The sequence below is a fragment of the Crocodylus porosus genome, unplaced genomic scaffold (assembly GCF_001723895.1).
Source record: "Crocodylus porosus isolate Cpor-Errol unplaced genomic scaffold, CroPor_comp1, whole genome shotgun sequence".
In the NCBI taxonomy this organism is placed as follows: Eukaryota; Metazoa; Chordata; order Crocodylia; family Crocodylidae; genus Crocodylus; species Crocodylus porosus.
The window spans coordinates 108,351,593-108,360,748 of NW_017728931.1; positions in this window are offsets into that span (position 1 = coordinate 108,351,593).

A 9,156-nucleotide genomic window follows, 5' to 3' on the forward strand; every position below is an offset into this window, starting at 1 on the left:
GCCCTGTACTGCTCGCGGGGACCGCCTGTCACACCAGGCTGAGTCCTGTGTACACAGGCCCTGCCCAGCCTTGTTCCATGGATGCAGGACCTGGCTCAATGTGACACGTCCCCATGAGAGATGCAGGGCCCCAGGTAACAACCCAGGCCCTGCAGGGGGGACTGAAGCCCCTGTGTGGGGAGCTGTGGCCCCTGTGAGAAGGGCAGTCCATAATCTGTGCAGGGGGGCTGTGCCCGGTGGGGGGGCAGGGGACCCACCCCTCCTCAGCAGGCCCCTACAACACTCACAGTCCTCCCCACAATATACCCACAAGGTGGCTGACCTGTTGGCCATTTGGGGCCAAGAGGACATGCTTGAACAGTTCAAAGCAGGTCATCGCAAGAAGCACATCTGGGCAACAGCTGCCCAGATGGCAGGGCAGGGGCACCCCAACCAGGTCTGGCAGATGTGCAGCCATGAGGCTTGAGGTCCAATGGGCAGAGGCTGTCGCAGGTGGCAGCAGGTCACAGCCAGGCAGCAGCCTCCACTGCCAGACTGCTGCAGTGGGAAGAGAGGGCAGGGGCCACTCCAGGTCAGGGCTGCTTCATTGGTCCAGCTGGCACAAGGAGTAATGTCCCCAGATACCAAGTGGCTGGGCCTCAGAAGCTCCTGAGGGCAAGTAGCCCTGAGCTGCTCAGCAGGACAGGTTTTTATACTGCTGGGGCCAGCACAGGTGCTGGCCCCAGGCTCTAGCTCCCCCTGGCTGCAGATCTGGGAGGAAGTGGCACAACTTGCCCCACACTAAAGTGTATGTCCACGCACATGTGCTGAGGCAAAAATCCCTGGATCAGACTTGTGCCACTCCTATTTGAGGTGCTGCAAGCACATGTGCTTGCATGTGTAGATGTGCCCAAAGTTTCCAAAACATCTGACTGGTTGTGTTCTTTGAGTTCTTTGCAATGGAAAAATTGTTCTTTTATTCCATTTATATTTTTTAATGTTTGAAATGGGGTGCTGCTAAATTAAGAAAAATTACGGAAGGTTCCTTGATTCTTAAAAAAAAACCAAAAACTGAGAACCGTTGCCTGTCCTATTGCTTGCTGCTTTACCAATTTTGTCACTTACAGACTTCAGCACTACAGTCCTTTTATCTTCTACTGTTAAAGTTATTGAATAGCTATGGTCCAAGAACAGATGCGTGTATCCTCAGAAAAACTCACCCTATTCCTTGTTTGGATGGGTCCCTGTACTACCTGCTTAGTCGGAATGCCTTTCTAATTTGTAGAAATGTCCAGCGATGAAATGTAATTATGAAAGGACTGATCACCTTTCATTTTTGCATTCTAATATGTTCATATAGTACTACAATGTGGATGTAAATACCATGGAGCAATACTTAAATTCAGTCCAATTTTGCTCCTCTTTCCCCTTGTAATTAAAGAAAAAAAGGAGCTTTTTATATTTTAAGTCCTGTAAAACTTGATTTAATAAAACCTTAGGGACTTCATTACTTAGATAATTCCTTTTTGATTTGCAATGTTTGCTGTATATTGCCATTTAAAATAGATTGTAGAAGAGTTGAGTAGTATTTTCGAAGTCAAATACAGAGGGGGAAAAAAGCATAAAGCTTTGGCTGTAATACGGAAACTGTATATGGGGGCTGTGGGAAGGGCAGAAGGCACTAAGTAAATTAGACTGTATAATGCTAATTAGATAATGCCTTCTAATTACTGTCATTAACTAGCCATTAACAGAACAGGGCATAACAAGTTAATATAAAATTACTTGAAAACCAATTCATAGTCCATCCTCCAATATTTCAAATAAATAACTCTGTGATGCAACCTGCAGTGTGCCTCATGCATTCTTCTTTGTGTAATATTCCAGGCTTATAGCATTTGCACTGTTGTCGCTACCTGTAGTAAATGTTAAGTGTTACAGGGACATGCTGTATTGGGTAATTCAGAAGACAGACCTCTATGCAGAAAAAAATGGTCTTCAAGTATTAGATGGCCACTGATTTGCTGCACAGTAGATGTGATTGTTTTCATTAGCCAGTTCATGAGCTTAATCCAAGAAGTAATATTGTAATTTTAACTCATATTGTACAGCTCTGTGAGGTCCTTGCTTTCTCTGCTGCTGCTAAATGAATTCAAACAATATTAACAAATTTCAGAACACTGATGCATTTTAGTACATAAGTTTTCTGTTCATAAAATAGTCTGCATGTGGCTGGTTTTTAAAGTACTGGGGCTGTTCAAGAAGAGGGACAAATGCAGTACGGTTTTCAAAGCTAGTTTTAAAGTTAAGTTTAATATTAAGTCACATGTGCAGAGCCAGCCACTGCTGTCATTATGGCTTAGCACTACAACACTTAAAATATCATAAAATATTATCAGATATGAGAAAGATGAGTTTGTAGCCACATGCTAGGAAAACTGAGTTTTTTTTTCAGAAGCCTACTGACCAATCACAATGCAATGTGTGCAAAGTTATCTTTAGACCTTACAGTTGTCCTGTTTTTACTGCTTAATGTGTTCATATGCTACATGACTGCCTCCCTGAATGCCAGAATCATCTGAGACAGAGACTAATTGCCTCCCATACATGAATATTAAAATCTATGAAAATTTAAATCCTGCATTATCCCAAAAACTAAACATGTACACAATAAAATAGCAGAATGGATCTTTAAGAAATATGTCCACAAACAGAAATATAGCAAAAGCTTTGTCTTCGTAAGCTTCTTTTCTTGTACTACTTGGCTGCTTCTGAACTTTCTATAGACACTGAGTCCAATCACCACTGCCAAAGTTAGGAGGCAACTCCATTGACTTGGATGGCTTTTTTTCCCCAGCCGTGGACTTGTTCTAAATTATCTTTGTTGCTTTCCTCTCAGACTATGTTAGTCTTGAAACTCTAAAGCATGCTGCTGTAGATAGCTTTAAGTTGGAGGAGTGGAAGATAGTGTTACATTCTTACAAAATGAGGCACCTACCTGAATTTTACTTCTGACAGCTGCAAAACTATTTCATCATGATTAGCAATTACAATCGGATCCGACAGTAAAAGGTATTTTTCTGACATTAAACATTTAAAATAGATGTTTGAAGAAAGTAAATATGTAATGCATCTATTTTAACTGTCAGCTTCTAAAGAACAGGTGAAGTTAGGGTTTTTGTTACATAACCTACTCTCTTACTTTCAGGGACTTTTTGTATTGAAATACTTGAATCCCATCATTATAACATTTTTAAAAGAATGTTCTTTGATCTCTTCTAAGGATCCTACTACCTTAATATAACAGATTTCATTTGTTTCCCAAATGAGCTGGCTCTTGCTGTTGATACTAAGTTTCCAACACATTTCCAGCTTTTCTAAATACAATTCATAGGCCAAATTCATCCCTAAAGAATTGTCATTGACATTAGTTATATTGTATCGAGTCATTTTTGTCCTGTTAGCATATCTGGGATTTTTTAAAAATTTGGGCAGAAGACTGTCAAACATAGGAAAAAAAGTTTTCTTTAATGTGTAAGTGGGGGGTATATAGAGTATAAATAAGCTAGACCCTGAAAGTCCTTTGTTTTTCTATGGTGTGACTGTAGTTTGGACTCTATAAGCTGCTTTCTGGTGTTGCACCTAGTGTTCAAAAACCTGCATCTGGCAGGGCCACTTCTTGGAATGAGAAGCTAATTCAGCCCCATTCGTAATTCAGCTTTGCAGTAATTAATGGCTAAAATGTGTTTTTCTTTCTGAAAACTGGACTGGTGATGATAAGGTATTTCACATACAGAACCACCACAACCTTTCTTATGGTCAGAAATGTAACAATGAAGCTGGTTTTCTGGGACAGCTTCCATATGCAAGGGCGGCAGCAGCTTCCGGTTGTCACTACTGCTTCTGCAGCAGCCGTGTCTTTCTGCACCCTCTCCCCCTTTCTGCACCCTTTCCCCCCCAAGTTGATGTGCAGTGTAGCTGCCCCAGTTGTCCCACCCTTGTTATGCTGCTGCATGTGGTAACAATTTTAAGACTTCACTTAGGCAGGAGTCAAACTCAGTATTTTGTTACCAATTCTTGAGTCATGAAAATAATCAAAGGGAGGAAAAAAGAAAAGTGGAGAAAAGATATGTGTATATGGGCAGGGATGTGGGGGAAGGGGGTGATTTATTCCCAGTTTAGAAAGTGAAATCTTGAAAAAAGCTGTTGATCTTTATATAAAATTTGTAAGAAAGCAAAGTAGTTGTTAAATGTAAATCTTTGGTCATGCTGAAATCGAAGCATGAAGAATAGAAAAAAGTTAACATTTTACATTAAACTTTAAATTTCAGTTCTCTATGTAAAGTTTGTCTGGTGCCTTTTTGCTTCTACAAAATTAAAAATTACATTGGATAAATGGTAATGAATGACCCAATGTTTACACTGTATTAAACTTATTCATTTCTATGGTATCAGAGACAACCATTAGACAAGAGTTATTTAGCTTTAGCAGTATTAGCTAGAAATACTATGGTTGAATGGAATATTTTATTACATAAACACATCTGTAGCCAATATTCCCCTGGGAAACGTACATGACCTATGATTCATTTGGAGAAAAATGCTTCAAATTTATGCGATTGTTCAGAAGAAACTATACACAGTAAGTTATCTCAATGGATATGGAATGTCCATTTCTTGTGTTCGTAATTCCTCTCACTAATTATTTCTCTGAGCTTTTGAAGTTTTCTTGAACTCCAGTCTCTACTTCTTGACTAATGCAATGTGGGTCTGAGAAATAGCCCTGTAAGTTGTGTACGTTTTGCCCACTCCTCTTATCTGTGCCATGCAGCCTTTAAATAGACTAGTCTTTGCTATGAGGTATCCTGAAACTAATAAAGTGGTGGTAGGGTTCATCTAAAAACTACAGTGAAACCACTTTAAAGGGATTTCTGAGATTGAATGTACAAATGTTACTAGACCAGATTGCATCTTTAATATGCTTCTAACTCAACTGCACTGTATAACTTTTCGTGGTTTCTTTTCAGCAATAAATGAAGCCAGAACATGCAGTCATGGCTTACATTAGCAATGCAGTCACCTCAGCTCAGACCTTCATAAAGCTTTGGCAGGAAAACAAAAATAACCCACTTTTGTTGAAAGTCAGTCAAAACCTGTGAATTTTGTGATCTAGGAAGATGAGCTGCTTGACTGCTTGAAGTTGACAGCCTATTTGTACCTGACCTTCTGCTTAAATGATTATTGACTTCTTAAAATATAGATTCATTCTTTCATTTGTCCTGTTAATTCAAAGGTGAAGTAACCACATATATTAAACAATTAAAGATTAGGTATTTTTCCTTTCCTTTGGAATATGACCACATGGGAAAGCTTGCATTATAGTATATTGTTTATACAGAAACTGCAAGAGTTCCAGTATTTTGCAATGAGTAGGTACTCACCCAAGATACCATTGCACTGTAAGACTCATGCTTATGGCATCCAGTAATTCCAGTATTTAAGAGATTTCTGGAGGCAAGTAGTCCTGGCTCTGGCAGTGATGGGCAGGTGCTGTCTTAGCAAGGACTTTATTTCTCCATAAAGGAGAGAACTAGCCCAAATTTTAAATAAACGTGTACTCTTTTTCATATTATACCTGTATTGCCTATTGTAGTAGCACTGTAAAAGTGGAGCCCTGCTTAACATCTTTGTACAGGCATGTGAAAGTTTTTCAGGCTCCTTTAAGCACAGTGGACTTGTATCCACAGCAATAATGCCTTTATACACAGGATTATACAACATAGGAGAGTAGGTCTGGAAGGAACCTTGTGGCCACATCCAGACAAGTGCAGCTGTGCGGTATGTGATGCTGCAGACCCATCTGCACCACACACCACACATTCAGGCAATTCCTGCACTGCTACCTCACACAGAAAAAAAGTGGGGCAGTGCGTGCTACCCAAAACCGAACCCTGGCGGCCAGAGCCATACTCTACCTGCCAGCCAGGCTCCAAGCTGTAGGAGCAATGTGGTTGCAGCTTCCCTGGCCTGCAGGTAAGGCTGAGGGGGCCAGCACGCTTGCTGGTCCCAGTGTCCCCTACCTCACCCAAGGTAACTTGCTGCGCACAAGAGGGTACGTGGCATGGGTGTTCCTCAGGAACAACTAACAGCATTACAAGGTGGCTCGCTGCTAGTTTTCCCCAGGGAACCAAATGTCTACACTTGTTCCAATGTAGCCCATGAGGTCATCTAAGTCCGGCACCCAGATCAAGGCAGGATGATCCCTGACAAACCATCCGAGCCAAGTGTCCATCTAACTTGCTCTTGAAAAAGGTTGTGTGACTTCCTCAAACTTGTATAAAAGAGATTAAAGTAATATCTGGTTAATTGACAAGGGTATCTTAGTGATGGACAGCTGATTGAAAAGAATGCCGGGCAAACAACCCTATTTTGATCCTTCACATATAAGTGCCGTGGGGAAGGCTACTGAAGAACTCAGGTTATGTACCAAAAAGAAGCCTTAGAATTCCACTGCCCGAAGAGGAATTTCCTGCCCTGCAAGGTGAATTCCTGGAGGTTTGGTTTTGTTTTGTTATTTAAAAAAAGACATTCTTTTCTGAGTTGAAATTTGGACGCAATGGTAAAACCCTAACTCCTCTGAAATCAAAGCTAGTTTTTGCCAGTGGAACCAGGATTTCACCCTCGGATTCTAAATGCCTTTTGAATGATGTGTTTCATATTCTCTTCAAGACAAACAGAGCCTGTTCAGCAGGATGGCCAGCCAGCCTTAATTGCACCTCATTATTTTTACAAGTGAGAACCAAGCAATCCCAGTTTTCCACAACTAATGAGCTTGATAGTCGTAGGAGTCAATCACCTTCTAGTCCTCCTGAATTCCATGAGAGTCAAAGGTACATAGCTCATCACAGAATCAGGGGTCCAACTGTTAACTGAATTATCAGTGAGCACCATTTCTCTGGTTCTTTTAATATTAATTGGATGTGGTCTAGGAAGCCTGAACAAATCAAAGCAGGTAGGCTTGGGAATTTGTTTGAAGGTTGAATGCCTTTTTATTGGGCTGAAGAAGCATTTTCAGGGCAATAATTGTTGCACATCCTATTTTTAAACATTCATGAAAGTAATAAAGGGGAAAAGCAGTGATGCAAAAGTTGCATAGCCTTATTCCAGGGATGGGGGCCACTGCATCGGGAAGTGTCAGACTGTTCATTTGGAAACCACAGTACGCTTTACATTCAAGTTAAACTTTACTTTGCCTGCTTATCAGTATGTGCCTTACCAGGAGGCAGTAAAGCAAGCTTTGTGTGTACAATTAGATCATGTCACTGGCAGAAGGCTGTGTTTTTTTAAATTGTAACCAGTGCCTTTTCACCTCTTGAAACCTGAGTACTGATGATGGTCAGGAATGCGACAGCTTGTTTTGTCTAATGTTGAGTTCATCTAATATTTTAGAGTAGAAAATTCAACTCTAATTATTGTTAGCTGCACCGTCTGTTTTAGGTACAGGAGTAAAAAAATAAAAATAAAAGGTAGAGAGGTATTGTAGTGGGAAGGATACAATGTGAATTTGTGCCAAGGAGAAACAGAGCTGTTGGGGTTTGTGGGTCAGTTTGCCATTTGGAGCAGAAATAGATGTCTTGGAGTTGAGGTTTTCTTGGTGTGTTTGCAATATGTGCATGTTTCTTTTTCCCTTGATAATAAGAAATCACGTGAAGGGAAACTCTCTTGTAAAAATGAGTACAACACCTGTGCCTTAATCCAAGAAGTCATCATGCACTTTTTAAAAATAGTAGGTGGTATACATGTACATGTAGGGACATGGCTGTTCATAAAGCCACTTTAATTTGGTAAACTGCCAAAAAAAAGAGAGAGATTTTCTAGAGTTCAAACTTTCTCACAAGGTTTAACATTCCTTTGGAAGAACTGGTCATTTAGGTTTGGGAGGGAATGTGAAGCAGAGAAAGAGAATGGGAACACTAGGTAACATAATAGTTTTTTTTTTTGCAGCAATTATTCTGGTTCAGGTACACCTGAGTGACTTCCAGCTGCTCTGACCCACGCTATATAGAAACACGGTTACAGATTAACTTGTGGAAATTTTTTACTTGGGCACTTTACCCTCCCAAATCCCATTTTATCACTTCCTTGTATTGCCCTTAGAGGAATACAATCTGTGCAGTCCCCAGTGTGTCACTATTCTGGACAGCAGTGTCAGCAAATTATGTACAAAAACAATCCTGCTTTGTCGAAGTGTCTGTGTTTATACAACATCAGACTGCTGGAAAAATGTCTGTCTCAATGACAGAGCTAAGTATGTGTATATAAGAGAGAAAGCTGGGGGTTTTATATCAGAGCAGATGCAGATAACTAGAAAAATAATATTTCCTGTTTGTCTTCAAGAGGGCATCTCTTTCTTTTTATGTCTTTTAGCCAGGGGTCTGAATTGCCTTCAAGAAGGGAGTCACCTATTACACCTGACAATGTGGTTTGTGTTTGACTACTTGCAACAGATGTGGATCAAAAACCCTAAAGATTTTTATCCAAGTCCATGAACTTGTGCACTTAGCCAGCTTTTAGCCTGATTCTGCATTATCTTATTTTTACTCGCATTTCCCATAGGGCTTTTTAGTGATTATAAATAAATTTGGTTTGTAAATCTCTACTTTTACAATTATGATAATATGCTTATTCATGTAGTTGGTTTTTTATGTTCCTTTACTTGGTAAGTAATATTAAAGGTGAAACAAATTATAGCTGTGTTAATTATTCAGTAGCCAATAAACTTATTTCCCTTACTATAATTTAATCTAAAGTTTGTAGGTTCCTTTGTATGAGATGGTTTTTAAAGGGTTTTTTATTGTTTGCTGTTATGTAGATTTTAACAAAGCAATCTATGGATAGTTTATCTTGGAAAATGAAGGTGTTTTTTCCTGTTATCCATACAGACCAAAATTAATAAATAAATAAAAGTAACAGATATTCTTTCATAGTTTCTAGGGTCGGAAAGGACCTGAGTAGATCATCTAGTCCAACCCCCTGCCGTAGCAGGAAGGAGTACTGGGGTTAGACGACCCTGGCAAGGTGTACATCTAACCTCCCCTTAAAGACCCCCAGGGTAGGAGCCAGCACCACTTCTCTTGGAAGTTGGTTCCAGACCCTAGCCGCCCTGACCGTGAAGTA